The sequence below is a fragment of the Pristiophorus japonicus genome, chromosome 7, assembly GCF_044704955.1.
Source record: "Pristiophorus japonicus isolate sPriJap1 chromosome 7, sPriJap1.hap1, whole genome shotgun sequence".
Classification (NCBI taxonomy): domain Eukaryota; kingdom Metazoa; phylum Chordata; class Chondrichthyes; family Pristiophoridae; genus Pristiophorus; species Pristiophorus japonicus.
This window is the reverse complement of record NC_091983.1, coordinates 243506901-243519801: the sequence shown is the minus strand read 5'-3', so window position 1 is coordinate 243519801 and position 12901 is coordinate 243506901. Positions and strand designations below refer to the sequence as shown.

Sequence of the window (12901 nt, the reverse complement as noted above, 5' to 3'; positions counted from 1 at the left end):
CTGAAACAGGCGTAGACCGTTTGCATATGCAAATAAGAGGCCGAATGACTGTTTGATTCCTCCTTTACCAAATTGGTTTGTCAACCAGGTCTCCATGCAGTCTAAATAACGGTCCTTAAAGTGACTGCTTCAAGCAGCCACCTGAAAGATAAATTTCAAAAAAATACTTACCTGAACGGCTTCACATTAAAGCCTCTGCTGGCCAACATTCGCCTCCTCCTGATTGCTGCCTTGACCCGCCTCCCTGATTACTGTGTTGACCCTCTCTTGATTGCTGCCTTGGCTCTAATGTTCCACCAAATTCTTTTTTGGGTGTGCAGCCCCTATATGGGCTGTGTGGCCCAGGATTTTGCGCATGCGCAAAATTTCACATTTAGAAAGCCAGTCCCATGCTGCGTGGCTGCACAGCTTAGAGGGAACGTTGCTTGGCTCCTCTCCTAATGGTTGCATTGACATCCTCCAGATCGCAACCTCCCAATTGCTGCCTTGCACCCCACCCTTCCTCCCTCTCGCATTCTTCTCCCTCTCCCTGTCACCTCCCCTCTCCTGATCGACCCCTCCCTCTCCCGGTCACCCGCCTTCTTCACCATCACTCCTCTTGAAAGATCTACCTGAGGGCAGTCACTCGAAATTTAAATGATCTTTGTCAGCAAGCTGCCTGTGGTTGCCTAGCAGGCACCTGCACCTCACCTGTCTGATGTAAATGAGGCCATGGCTCAATATCAGGTGGGCCTAGGGCCTAGATGTTCCAATGCAGGGATCCATTTCTTGCCCATTGGTAATGAATTCCAGGACCACCTCCCTTGCTGTAGCAAGGCTGACATGCCTGGATGATTTGATGCCGGGAGCACCCAGGAGTTGGTCCATCCTATCTTCCACTTCTTACAACGGGGGCTTGTAGGTCTTCCTGTGAAAATTTCACAGCCTTTTGGCAAAATGCAGCCTAATCATGGTGCCAAATGGATGCAGCTGGCTTGTGACTGCTCATGACAAGAGAAACTTCAGATGTAGGTAGGTGATACCCTGATTGGATAAATTGCAAAGGATTCGAAGGAAGGAGCTCTGCAGCCTCCCATTGCTGTCCCCAAGTGCTCTAATGAATACTGCAATTTTTACAGAGGCTGTGCAGCCTCAGCCTGAAACCTTCAGGGTCCTAAGCTTCTCACTGTCCTTTTAGAAAGCAATTATGCCAGAACATACACCACTTCATATACAAATCAACTTATCGAGGAAACTTACATACATCTCCATCGACTACTGAATAGTGTAACTTTTCAGGCTACAGACATTAAGGAAATTCAGGGCCCATCTCTGACATTGGCAATGATATAAGCCTTCGGCCAGTTTCAGAGCTGGCCCCAGAGTCCCTTCAGCCAACTCGGAGCCGGTCTCGGCAGCGGAGTTGGTCTCGGCAGCGACTCCGGAGTCCTTTTGGCCAACTTGGAGCCAGTCTCGGCAGCAGCCCCGGAGTCCCTTTGGCTGGCAGCCCAATCTGCGGAGGCAAAAGCAGCTGGAGGAGCTGCGGCAGAGCCACTGTCGGGCACGTGGCGTTGGTAATGGCGCAACCACTCTGGCTTCTCTCAACCCCTCAAGAAGCTAAAATGGAGCAGGGCCCCAGCGTTCATCTTCCCCACCTCTCATCACACCTCATATCTCCCGAGCTTACGGCTCACATCCCACCATAGGCGACTGGGCCCATTAAGTAGAGCCTACTCTCCAGTCGCCTCGGACCCCCTTGCCACTGGACCAAGACCTTGCTCTGCTAAGCCCATGTGCAACGGTGTACAATGGCCATCCCACATTAAAAGAACTTCGCACAGGCATCTTCCACCCTTCAAAATTAAGTTCGGGACCTGGAATGTCAGGACCCTCATGGACAACCCCAACACCCGACAGACCGGAATGCCGCACAGCTATCTTTGTCCAGGAGTTCAGATGCTTCGACATTGACATTGCCACCCGAAGTGAGACCCGGCGGGCAGGGGAAGGCCAGTCAAAGAACAAGGTGGTGCTGGAAAGGCAAACCAGAATAGGAACGCCACCTTCAGTGAGTTGGCTTTGCCATCAGGAATGAGCTGGTGGGCCATCTCAGAGACTCTCCCTGCGTGTTAAGCGAATGTCTCATAACTCTGACTCACCCGAGCCCGGAACCAGTGTGCCATAGTCATCAGCGCGTCCGCAACAGATGAGACCAAAGAGGAATTCTACTCCAGCATCGAACATTCCCTGTCCCGAGTCCCTTCGGACGACAAGCTGATCCACATTTGCGACGTCATCGCCAGAGTCGGTAAGGACACAGTCCTCTGGGGAGGTGTGATCGGCAGAGAGGGGGTAGGGAAAACCAACTCAATCGATACCCTGCTCCTGAAAAAATTCCAAGAACATGACCTTGTCATAAAAACATAGAAAATAGATGCAAGAGTAGGCCATTTGGCCCTTCGAGCCTGCACCACCATTCAATATGATCATGGCTGATCATGCACTTCAGTACCATATTCCTGCTTTCTCTCCATACCCCTTGATCCCTTTAGCCATAAGGGCCACATCTAACTCCCTTTTGAATATATCTAACGAACTGGCCTCAACATCTTTCTGTGGTAGAGAATTCCACATGCTCACAACTCTCTGAGTGAAGAAGTTTCTCCTCATCTCGGTCCCAAATGGCTTACACCTCATCCTTAGACTGTGACCCCTGGTTCTGGACTTCCCCAACATCAGGAACATTCTTCCTGCATCTAACCTGTCCAATCCCATCAGGATTTTATATGTTTCTCTGAGATCCCCTCTTATTCTTCTAAATTCCAGTGAATATAAGCCTAGTCGATCCAGTCGTTCTTCATATGTCAGTCCTGTCATCCTAGGAATCAGTCAGGTGAACCTTCGCTGCACTCCCTCAATAGCAAGAATGTCCTTTCTCAGATTAGGAGACCAAAACTGTACACAAAATTCAAGGTGCGGCCTCACCAAGGCCCTGTACAACAGTAGTAAGACCTCCCTGCTCCTATACAGAAATCCTCTTGCTATGAAGGCCAACATGCCATTTGCCTTCTTCACTGCTTGCTGTACCTTATGCCAACTTTGAATGACTGATGTACCATGACACCCAAGTCACGTTCCATCTCATAGAAACATAGAAAATAGGTGCAGGAGTAGGCCATTCGGCCCTTCGAGCCTGCACCGCCATTCAATGAGTTCATGGCTGAACATGCAACTTCAGTACTCAATTCCTGCTTTCTCGCCATGCCCCTTGATCCCCCTAGTAGTAAGGACAACATCTAACTCCTTTTTGAATATATTTAGTGAATTGGCCTCAACAACTTTCTGTGGTAGAGAATTCCACAGGTTCACCACTCTCTGGGTGAAGAGGTTTCTCCTCATCTCGGTCCTAAATGACTTACCCCTTATCCTTCGACTGTGACCCCTGGTTCTTCCCCAACATTGATAAGAACATAAGAACAGAAGACCAAACGAATTAGGAACAGGAGTAGGCCATCTAGCCCCTCGAGCCTGCTCCGCCACCCAACAAGGTCACGGCTGATCTGGCCATGGACTCAGCTCCACTTACCCGCCCGCTCCCCATAACCCTTAATTCCCTTATTGGTTAAAAATCTATCTATCTGTGATTTGAATATATTCAATGAGCTAGCCTCAACTGCTTCCTTGGGCAGAGAATTCCACAGATTCACAACTCTCTGGGAGAAGAAATTCCTTCTCAACTTGGTTTTAAATTGGCTCCCCCGTATTTTGAGGCTGTGCCCCCTAGTTCGAGTCTCCCCGACCAGTGGAAACAACCTCTCTACCTCTATCCTGTCTATCCCCTTCATTATTTTAAATGTTTCTATAAGATCACCCCTCATCCGTCTGAACTCCAACGAGTAAAGACCCAGTTTACTCAATCTATCATCATAAGGTAACCCCCTCATCTCCGGAATCAGCCTAGTGAATTGTCTCTGTACCCCTCCAAAGCTAGTATATCCTTCCTTAAGTAAGGTGACCAAAACTGCACGCAGTACTCCAGGTGCGGCCTCACCAATACCCTGTACAGTTGCAGCAGGACCTCCCTGCTTTTGTACTCCATCCCTCTCGCAATGAAGGCTAACATTCCATTCGCCTTCCTGATTACCTGCTGCACCTGCAAACTAACTTTTTGGGATTCATGCACAAGGACCCCCAGGTCCCTCTGCACCGCAGCATGTTGTAATTTCTCCCCATTCAAATAATATTTCCTTTTGCTGGTTTTTTCCCAAGGTGGATGACCTCACATTTTCCGACATTGTATTCCATCTGCCAAACCTTAGCCCATTCACTTAACCTATCCAAATCTCTTTGCAGCCTCTCTGTGTCCTCTACACAACCCGCTTTCCCACTAATCTTTGTGTCATCTGCGAATTTTGTTACACTACACTCTGTCCCCTCTTCCAGGTCATCTATGTATATTGTAAACAGTTGTTGTCCCAACACCGATCCCTGTGGCACACCACAAACCACCGATTTCCAATCCGAAAAGGATCCATTTATCCCGACTCTCTGCTTTCTGTTCGCCAGCCAATTCTCGATCCATGCTAATACATTTCCTCTCACTCCGCGTACCTTTATCTTCTGCAGTAACCTTTTGTGTGGCACCTTATTGAATGCCTTTTGGAAATCTAAATACACCACATCCATCGGTACACCTCTATCCACCATGCTCTTTATATCCTCAAAGAATTCCAGTAAATTAGTTAAACTTGATTTCCCCTTCATGAATCCATGTTGCGTCTGCTTGATTGCACTATTCCTATCTAGATGTCCCACTATTTCTTCCTTAATGATAGTTTCAAGCATTTTCCCCACTACAGATGTTAAACTAACTGGCCTATAGTTACCTGCCTTTTGTCTGCCCCCTTTTTTAAACAGAGGCGTTACATTAGCTGCTTTCCAATCCGATGGCACCTCCCCAGAGTCCAGAGAATTTTGGTAGATTATAACAAATGCATCTGCTATAACTTCCGCCATCTCTTTTAATATGCTAGAATGCATTTCATCAGGACCAGGGGACTTGTCTACCTTGAGTCCCATTAGCCTGTCCAGCACTACCCCCCTAGTGATAGTGATTGTCTCAAGGTCCCCTTTTACTAATCTTTCACCATTCAGATAATAGTCTGCCTTGCTGTTTTTACCACCAAAGTGGATAACCTCACATTTATCTAAATTATACCACATCTGCCATGTATTTGCCCACTCACCTAACCTATCCAAGTCACCCTGCAGACTCTTAGCATCCTCCTCACAGCTCACACTGCCACCCAGCTTAGTTCCATGTGCAAACTTGGAGATATTACATTCAATTCCATCGTCTAAATCATTAATGTATATTGTAAATAGCTGGGGTCCCAGCACTGAACCTTGCGGTACCCCACTAGTCACTGCCTGCCATTCTGCAAAGGACCGTTTATTCCTACTCTTTGCTTCCTGTCTGCCAACCAGTTCTCTATCCATGTCAGTACATTACCCCAGTACCATGTGCTTTAATTTTGGGCACTTATCTCTTGTGTGGGACCTTGTCAGAAGCCTTTTGAAAGTCAAAATACATCACATCCACTGGTTCTTCCTTGTCCACTCTACTAGTTATATCCTCAAAAAATTCCAGAAGATTTGTGAAGCATGATTTCCCTTTCATAAATCCATGCTGACTTGGACCGATCCTGTCACTGCTTTCCAAATGTGCTGCTATTACATCTTTAATAATTGATTCCAACATTTTCCTCACCACCGATGTCAGGCTGACTGGTCTATAATTCCCTGTTTTCTCTCTCCCTTTTTTAAAAAGTGGGGTTACATTAGCTACCCTCCAGTCCATAGGAACTGATCCAGAATCCATGGAATGTTGGAAAATGACCACCAATGCATCCACTACTTCTAGGGCCACTTAAGTACACTGGGATGCAGGCTAGCAGGCCCTGGGGATTTATTGGCCTTCAGTCCCATCAATTTCACTGGCACAATTTGCTGACTAATAAGGATTTCCTTCCGTTCCTCCTTCTCGCTAGACCCTCATTCCCCTAGTATTTCCAAAAGGTTATTTGTGTCTTACTTAGTGAAGACAGGACCAAAGTATTTGTTCAGTTGGTCTGCCATTTCTTTGTTTCCCATTATCACTTCACCTGATTCTGACTGTAAGGGACCTACATTTGTCTTCACTAATCTTTTTCTCTTCACGTATCTGTAGAAGCTTTTGCAGTCAGTTTTTATGTTCCCTGCAAGCTTACTCTCATATTCTATTTCCACTCCTAATTAAACCCTTTGTCCTCTTCTGCTGAATTCTAAATTTCTCCCAGTCCTCATATTTGCTGCTTTTTTGGCCACTTTATGTGCCTCTTCCTTGGATTTAACACTATCCCTAATTTCCCTTGTAAGCCACAGTTGAGCCACCTTCCCCTTTTTATTTTTACGCAAGACAGGGATGTACAATTGTTGAAGTTCATCCATGTGATCTTTAAATGCCTGCCATTGCTTATCCACTGTCAACCCTTTAAGTATCATTCGCCAGTCTATCCTAGCCAATTCACGTCTCATACCATCGAAGTTATCTTTCTTTAAGTTCAGGACTCTCGTCTCTGTATTAACTGTGTCACTCTCAATCTTAATGAAGAATTCTACCATATTATGGTCAAGGGGCCTCGCACAACAAGATTGCTAATTCATCCTCTCTCATTACACAACACCCAGTCGAGGATGGCCAGCTCTCTAGTTGGTTCCCTGACATAATTGGTCTAGAAAACCATCCCTTATACACTCCAGGAAATCCTCATCCTCCGTATTGCTACCAGTTTCATTCGCCCAATCTATATGTAGATTAAAGTCACCCATGAAAACTGCTGTACCTTTATTGCACGCATCCCTAATTTCCTGTTTGATGCCATCCCCAACCTCACTATGACTGCTTGGTGATCTGTACACAACTCGCACTAGCGTTTTCTACCCTTTGGTGTTCCACAACTCTACCCATACAGATTCCACCTCATCCACGCTAATGTCCTTCCTTAATATTACGCTAATCTCCTCTTTAACCAGTAATGCTACACCACCTCCTTTTCCTTTCATTCTATCTTTCCTGAATATTGAATACCCTTGGATGTTGAGTTCCCAGCCTTGGTCACCCTGGAGCCATGTCTCCGTAATCCCCAATTACATCATATCCGTTTACCGCTATCTACGCAGTTAATTCATCCACCTTATTACGAATGCTCCTCGCATTGAGACACAGAGCCTTCGGGCTTGTTTTTTTAACCCTTTGTCTTTTTAGAATTATTCTGTAATGTGGCCCTTTTTGATCTTTGGGTTGGAGTATAAAAGCAGGGAAGTCCTGCTACAACTGTACAGGGTATTGGTGAGACCACACCTAGAGTACTGCCTACAGTTTTTGACTCCTTAATTAAGGAGGGAGATACTTACATTTGAGGCAGTTCAGGGAAGGTTCATGAGGTTGATTCCTGAGATGAAGGTATTGACTTATGAAGAAAGGTGGAGCAGGTTGGGCCTTTACTCATTGGAGTTTAGAAGAATGAGAGGTGATCTTATTGAAACATAAGATACTGAGGTGGTTCGACAAGGTAGATGCAGAGAGGATGTTTCCGCTTGTGGGGGAATCTAGAACTAGAGGGCATAGTTTAAGAATAAGGGGTCGCGCATTTAGAACTGAGATGAAGAGGAATTTCTTCTCTCAGAGGGTCATAAATCTGTGGAATTTTCTATCCCAGAGAGCTGTGGAGGCTGCGTCATTGAATATATTTAAGGTGGCAATAGATTTTTTTAAAGATCAGGGAGTGAAGGGTTATAGGGAGCCGGCAGGGAAGTGGAGCTGAGGCTAAGATCAAATCAGCCATGATCTTAGTAAATGGCGGAGCAGACTCGAGGGGCCAAATAGCCGACTCCTGCTCCTATTTCTTATGTTCTATGTTCTCAGTTCTTGCAGCCCCTTTAAAATTGTATCATTTAGTATGTATGGTCTCTCCTCATTCTTCTTACCAAAATGTATAACCTCACACTTCTCTGCATTGAATTTCATCTGCTATGTATCCGTCCATTCCACCAACTTGTTGTCTTGAAGTCTATTACTTAAAGCTTTGTGTCATCTGCAAATGTTGAACTTGAGCCCTGTACTCCCAAGTTTAAGTCATTAATGTATATCAATAACAGCAGTGGTTCTCCGTCCAGTCTGAAAAACAGCCATTCACCACAACTCTGTTTTCTATCCCTTAGCCAATTTTGTATCCATGCTGATACTGGCCCTTCTATCCCATTGGCTTCAGTTTTGCTAACGAGCCTAGTATATGGTACTTAATCAAGCGCCTTTTGAATCGATATCAACTGCAGTGGCCTCATCCACCCTCTCTGTTATCTCATCAAAATGCTCTGTCAAGTTAGTCAAAATACTCTGTCAGTTGTCCAGAGCCATGGTGAGGCCACACCTGGAATATTGTGTTCAGTTTTGGTCCCCTAATCTGAGGAAGGGACGTTCTTGCTATTAAGGGAGTACAGCGAAGGTTCACCAGATTGATTCCCTGGATGGCAGGACTGACATATGAGGAGAGACTGGATCAACTGAGCTTGTAACCATTGGAGTTTCGAAGAATGAGAGGGGATCTCATAGAAACGTATAAAATTCTGACAGGATTGGACAGGTTAGAGGCAGGATGAATGTTCCCGTTGCTGGGGAGTTCCAGAACCAGGGGTCACAGTTTAAGAATAAGGGGTAAGCCATTTAGGATCGAGATGAGGAGAAACTTCTTCACTCAGAGAGTGGTTAACCTGTGGAATTCTCTACTGCAGAAAGTTGTTGAGGCCAGTTCGTTAGATATATTCAAAAGGGAGTTAGATATGGCCCTTACGGCCAAAGGGATCAAGGGGTATGGAGAGAAAGTAGGAAAGAGATACTGAGGTTGCATGATCAGCCATGATCTTATTGAATGGCGGTGCAGGCTCGAAGGGCCGAATGGCCTGCTCCTGAACCTAATTTCTATGTTTCTATGTTTCTAAACATGATTTGCTCTTAACAAATCCATGCTGGCTCTCCTTTATTAGTCCATGCTTCTCCAAGTGGCTGTTACTTTTCGTCCAGATTATTGTTTCGAAAAGCTTCCCCACCACTGACTTTAAACTGACTGGCCTTTAAGTGCCAGGTTTATCCTTCTATCCTTTTTTGAACAAGGGTGTAACATTTGCAACCCTTCAGTCCTTTGGCGCCACATCTGTATCCAAGGAGGATTGGAAGATTATAGCCAGCACCTCTGCAATTTCTAACCTTACTCAGTAACCTAGGATGCATCCTATCTAGATGTCTTAACCACTTTTCTGGCAGCCTGTGCAGTACCCTTATCTATTTTTTATATCTCATCCACTATCCCAACAACCTCCTCATTTACCATAGCTTTGACAAAGTCCTTTTCCTAGGTAACCACCGATGCAAAGTACACATCTATTATCTTAGCCATGCCTTTTGTTCCCACCAATAGTTCTTAATTTTGGTCCTTAATCAGGCCCACCACCCCCTGACAACTTTTTTACTGTTACTATGTCTATAGAAGACCGTTGGATTCCCCTTTCTGTTAGCCACCAATCTATTCTCGACTGTCGCTTTGCCCCTCTCATTTCCTTTTTCACTTCTCCTCTGTACTTTGCTAAAGAGTTAAAGAAGTGAAATTTTAAAAAGCTCACGACAAAAAAAACCTCCCAAAACATACATCTGCTTAAGTGATTGGGATCATCTGCTTCACACACATCCACATCGCGATCAAGGTGTTCCCAGTGGATCAGGGATAAGTCCTTGCATTTCCAGCCCTCAGCCAGTCCGCACCATGCTGTCTCCAGCCAGTGACACCTGACAGGCTCCGGGTCTCCAACAGCTCCACTCCCTCCACTGTGCAACTTTTTCAAAATCTTCCGGGAAATAAATCAGTGCTGCCGCGGTAACGGGATTTTGGCTCGATTCAACCCAGCGGCGGTTTCAACTCGCCAACATTAACGATCAAAGATAACCCACGCGACGGGTTCAGAAAAAGTTCACGCGATGAATAAAATCCTTTCAGCAGACTGCACTAGGCCAGCAGGAGGTTCGCGGTGAATGCTAGCAACACGCCCAATTGAACTTTAAAACTTACTAGTCCCAACAAAACTTTTCTATTTTTCAGTTGCCCTTTGCCACATTACCAGCCATCCAACCTCCGCTCTCCTCCCACAGACACTAAGGTCATTGAAAGGAACCAGAACACTCTAGTCCCGCCTTCTCCTTGATCCTCACTGGTTAATTTTTACAATTTTTCAAAGATCTTCGCCAACAAATCTTTGGCCAATGTTTAGTGGACCCCAGGAAGGTTTGGATCCATGGACTCAAGTGTGAGAACCACTGCTCTAGAGGAGTAGATAACAAGTTTCAAGTTTCAATATTCCTTTTTTGGCTTGCAACAACAGGACGTCACAGTTTTTCTTAGCTGGTAGCTAGCTAGTCAGTTAGTCTAAAAACAGTTTAAGCCGTTTGAGCAGTTTAATTAAATGAAGCAACTAGTCCAGCCAAAGCCTGAATTATTTAGAGTCTCTTTCGAGCCTAGTCCCTCTAAATTCCCTTCTAAACCTATATTTTCTTACATACGAATATAATAAACAGGAGCAGGAGTAGGCCATTTGGCCCCTTGAGCCTGTTCCGCCATTCAATAAGATCATGGCTGATCTAATCTTGGCCTCAACGCCACTTCCCTGCCTGCTCCCATAAGATTTCACTCCCTTATTGTTCAAAAATCTGTCTATCTCCACCTTAAATATATTCAATGACCCAGCCTTCACAGCTCTCTGGGGTACAGAATTCCACAGATTTACAACTGTCTGAGAGAAGAAATTCCTCTTCATCTCAGTATTAAATGGGCGGCCTCTTATTCTGAGACTATGGGCTCAAATTTGGCCCACCCCTTTTTTTGGTGCACTCACCAGAGATACGCCAACTTTGTGGGCTGAAAACGGCACCTTAAAAATCTCCCACGATTCTGGTCGCTGTGTTGCCTCTCCCGAGGCTTGGCGCGGCATGGCCAGTCGATTGGGGGGGCGGAGCTAGAGCCCTGTGCCAGAAACAGAGCCAGCAGCTCTGCACATGCACGTTGGAGTGTGCGCTCATGCGCAGTCCCCAGCATCTGTGGCAGGCAGCTCTCTTGGAAGTCTCCGGAAAGGTGCCTGGTTCTGTTTATTATTAACCCTGCACTTGCAGTACACAATACGTCCACATCCACAGTGTGGAGCTACAAACCTTACAAGCTTACAGACATTACAGCCAGTAATTTTAATGCGCTCACTCGAGACTTTCTTTAACCCTGTTGATGAAAATACTTTCCTACATAAGAACATAAGAATTTACGAGTAGGAGGTAACTCTATTTTTTATTTGGATATTTTGAAAAAATTATGTAAATATGTTTTGTCTCTTTACTTCTTTTATTTTTGTAGTTTAAGCTTCCATGAATGCTTCTGTTGTATAGTAAATTAACTTTGCAAAGTTTGTCATATGATGTCCTGTATACCTGTTTGATCCTATTCACATTCTTTAGTCAAGTCATTAAGTTCTGCTGGCCTCCGATGTACCTACCTGCGCTGATTTCTTAACTCTCCGTAAGGGTTTTTGTGCGGCCACAAGTGGCCACATACGCTGGCCTAAGTTAGTTTGGAGTAACTATTAGCTGTCCAAAGTGGCCTAAATGGCCAAAACGGGTGTAGGTGGCTGTTAACGGCCCCTTTGGAAAAAAACTAAACTACACTAAAAAAAGCCTAACTAACTCACTGACACTGGCGCAAATTGAATGTGCAAAATGTGGATTTTGAAGATACTCCAAAAAAATCAAGTTGCTCCAAAAAAAATGGAGCAACTCCTGGCCAATTTTGAGCCCCATAATGGAAATATCCCCTCTGTATCCACCTTGTCGAACCCCCTCGTTACCTTATATATTTCGATAAGATTACCTCTCATTCTTCTGAACTCCAATGTGTATAGGCCCAACCTACTCAACCTATCTCCATAAGTCAACCCCCTCATCCCTAGAATCAACCTAGTGAACCTTCTCTAAACAGCCTCCAATGCAAGTATATCCCTCCTTAAATACGGAGACCAAAACTGTACGCAGTACTCTAGGTGTGGTCTCACGAATACCCCGTACAGTTGTAGCAGGACTTCTCTGCTTTTATATTCTATCCCCCTTGCTATAAAGGCCAAAATTCCATTTACCTTCCTGATTATTTGCTGTACCTGCATAATAACTTTGTGTTACATGCACAAGGACCACGAGGTCCCTCTGTACTGCAGCACTTTGCAATTTTTCTCCATTAAATTATAATTTGCTTTTCTATTTTTCCTGCTGAAGTGGATAACTTCACATTTTCCCACATTATACTCCACCTGCCAATTTTTGCCCATTCAGTTAGCCTGCCTATATCCCTTTGCAGATTGTTTGTGCCCTCCGCACAATTTGCTTTCCCACACATCTTGGTATCATCAGCAAACTTGGCTAAATTACACTTGGTCCCTTCATCCAAGTCATTAATATAGATTGTAAATAGTTGAGGCCCCAGCACCGATCCCTGCGGATTTACTATTTGCCAACCGGAAAATGACCCATTTATCCCGACTTTTCTATTAGTCAGCCAATCCTCTATCCATGCTAATATATTACCACAACCCAGTGAACTTTTATATTGTGCAGTAACCATTTATGTGGCACCTTATCAATTGCCTTCTGGAAATCCAAATGCACCACATCCACTGCTTCCCCCTTATCCATTTGCTCGTTACATCCTCAAAGAACTCCAGCAAATTTGTCAAACATGATTTCCCTTTCATAAAACCATGCTGATTCTGCTTGATTGAATTATGCTTTTCCTGCTATTGC

General features: G+C 45.0%; 1 protein-coding gene across 1 annotated transcript in view; it reads left to right on the top strand.

Annotated features, from left to right (window-relative positions):
* LOC139266712 (dynein axonemal heavy chain 8-like) overlaps positions 1-12901 on the top strand; it is a 2132242-nt gene that overhangs the window by 338215 nt on the left and 1781126 nt on the right. The gene's annotated exons all lie outside the window — the stretch shown is intronic.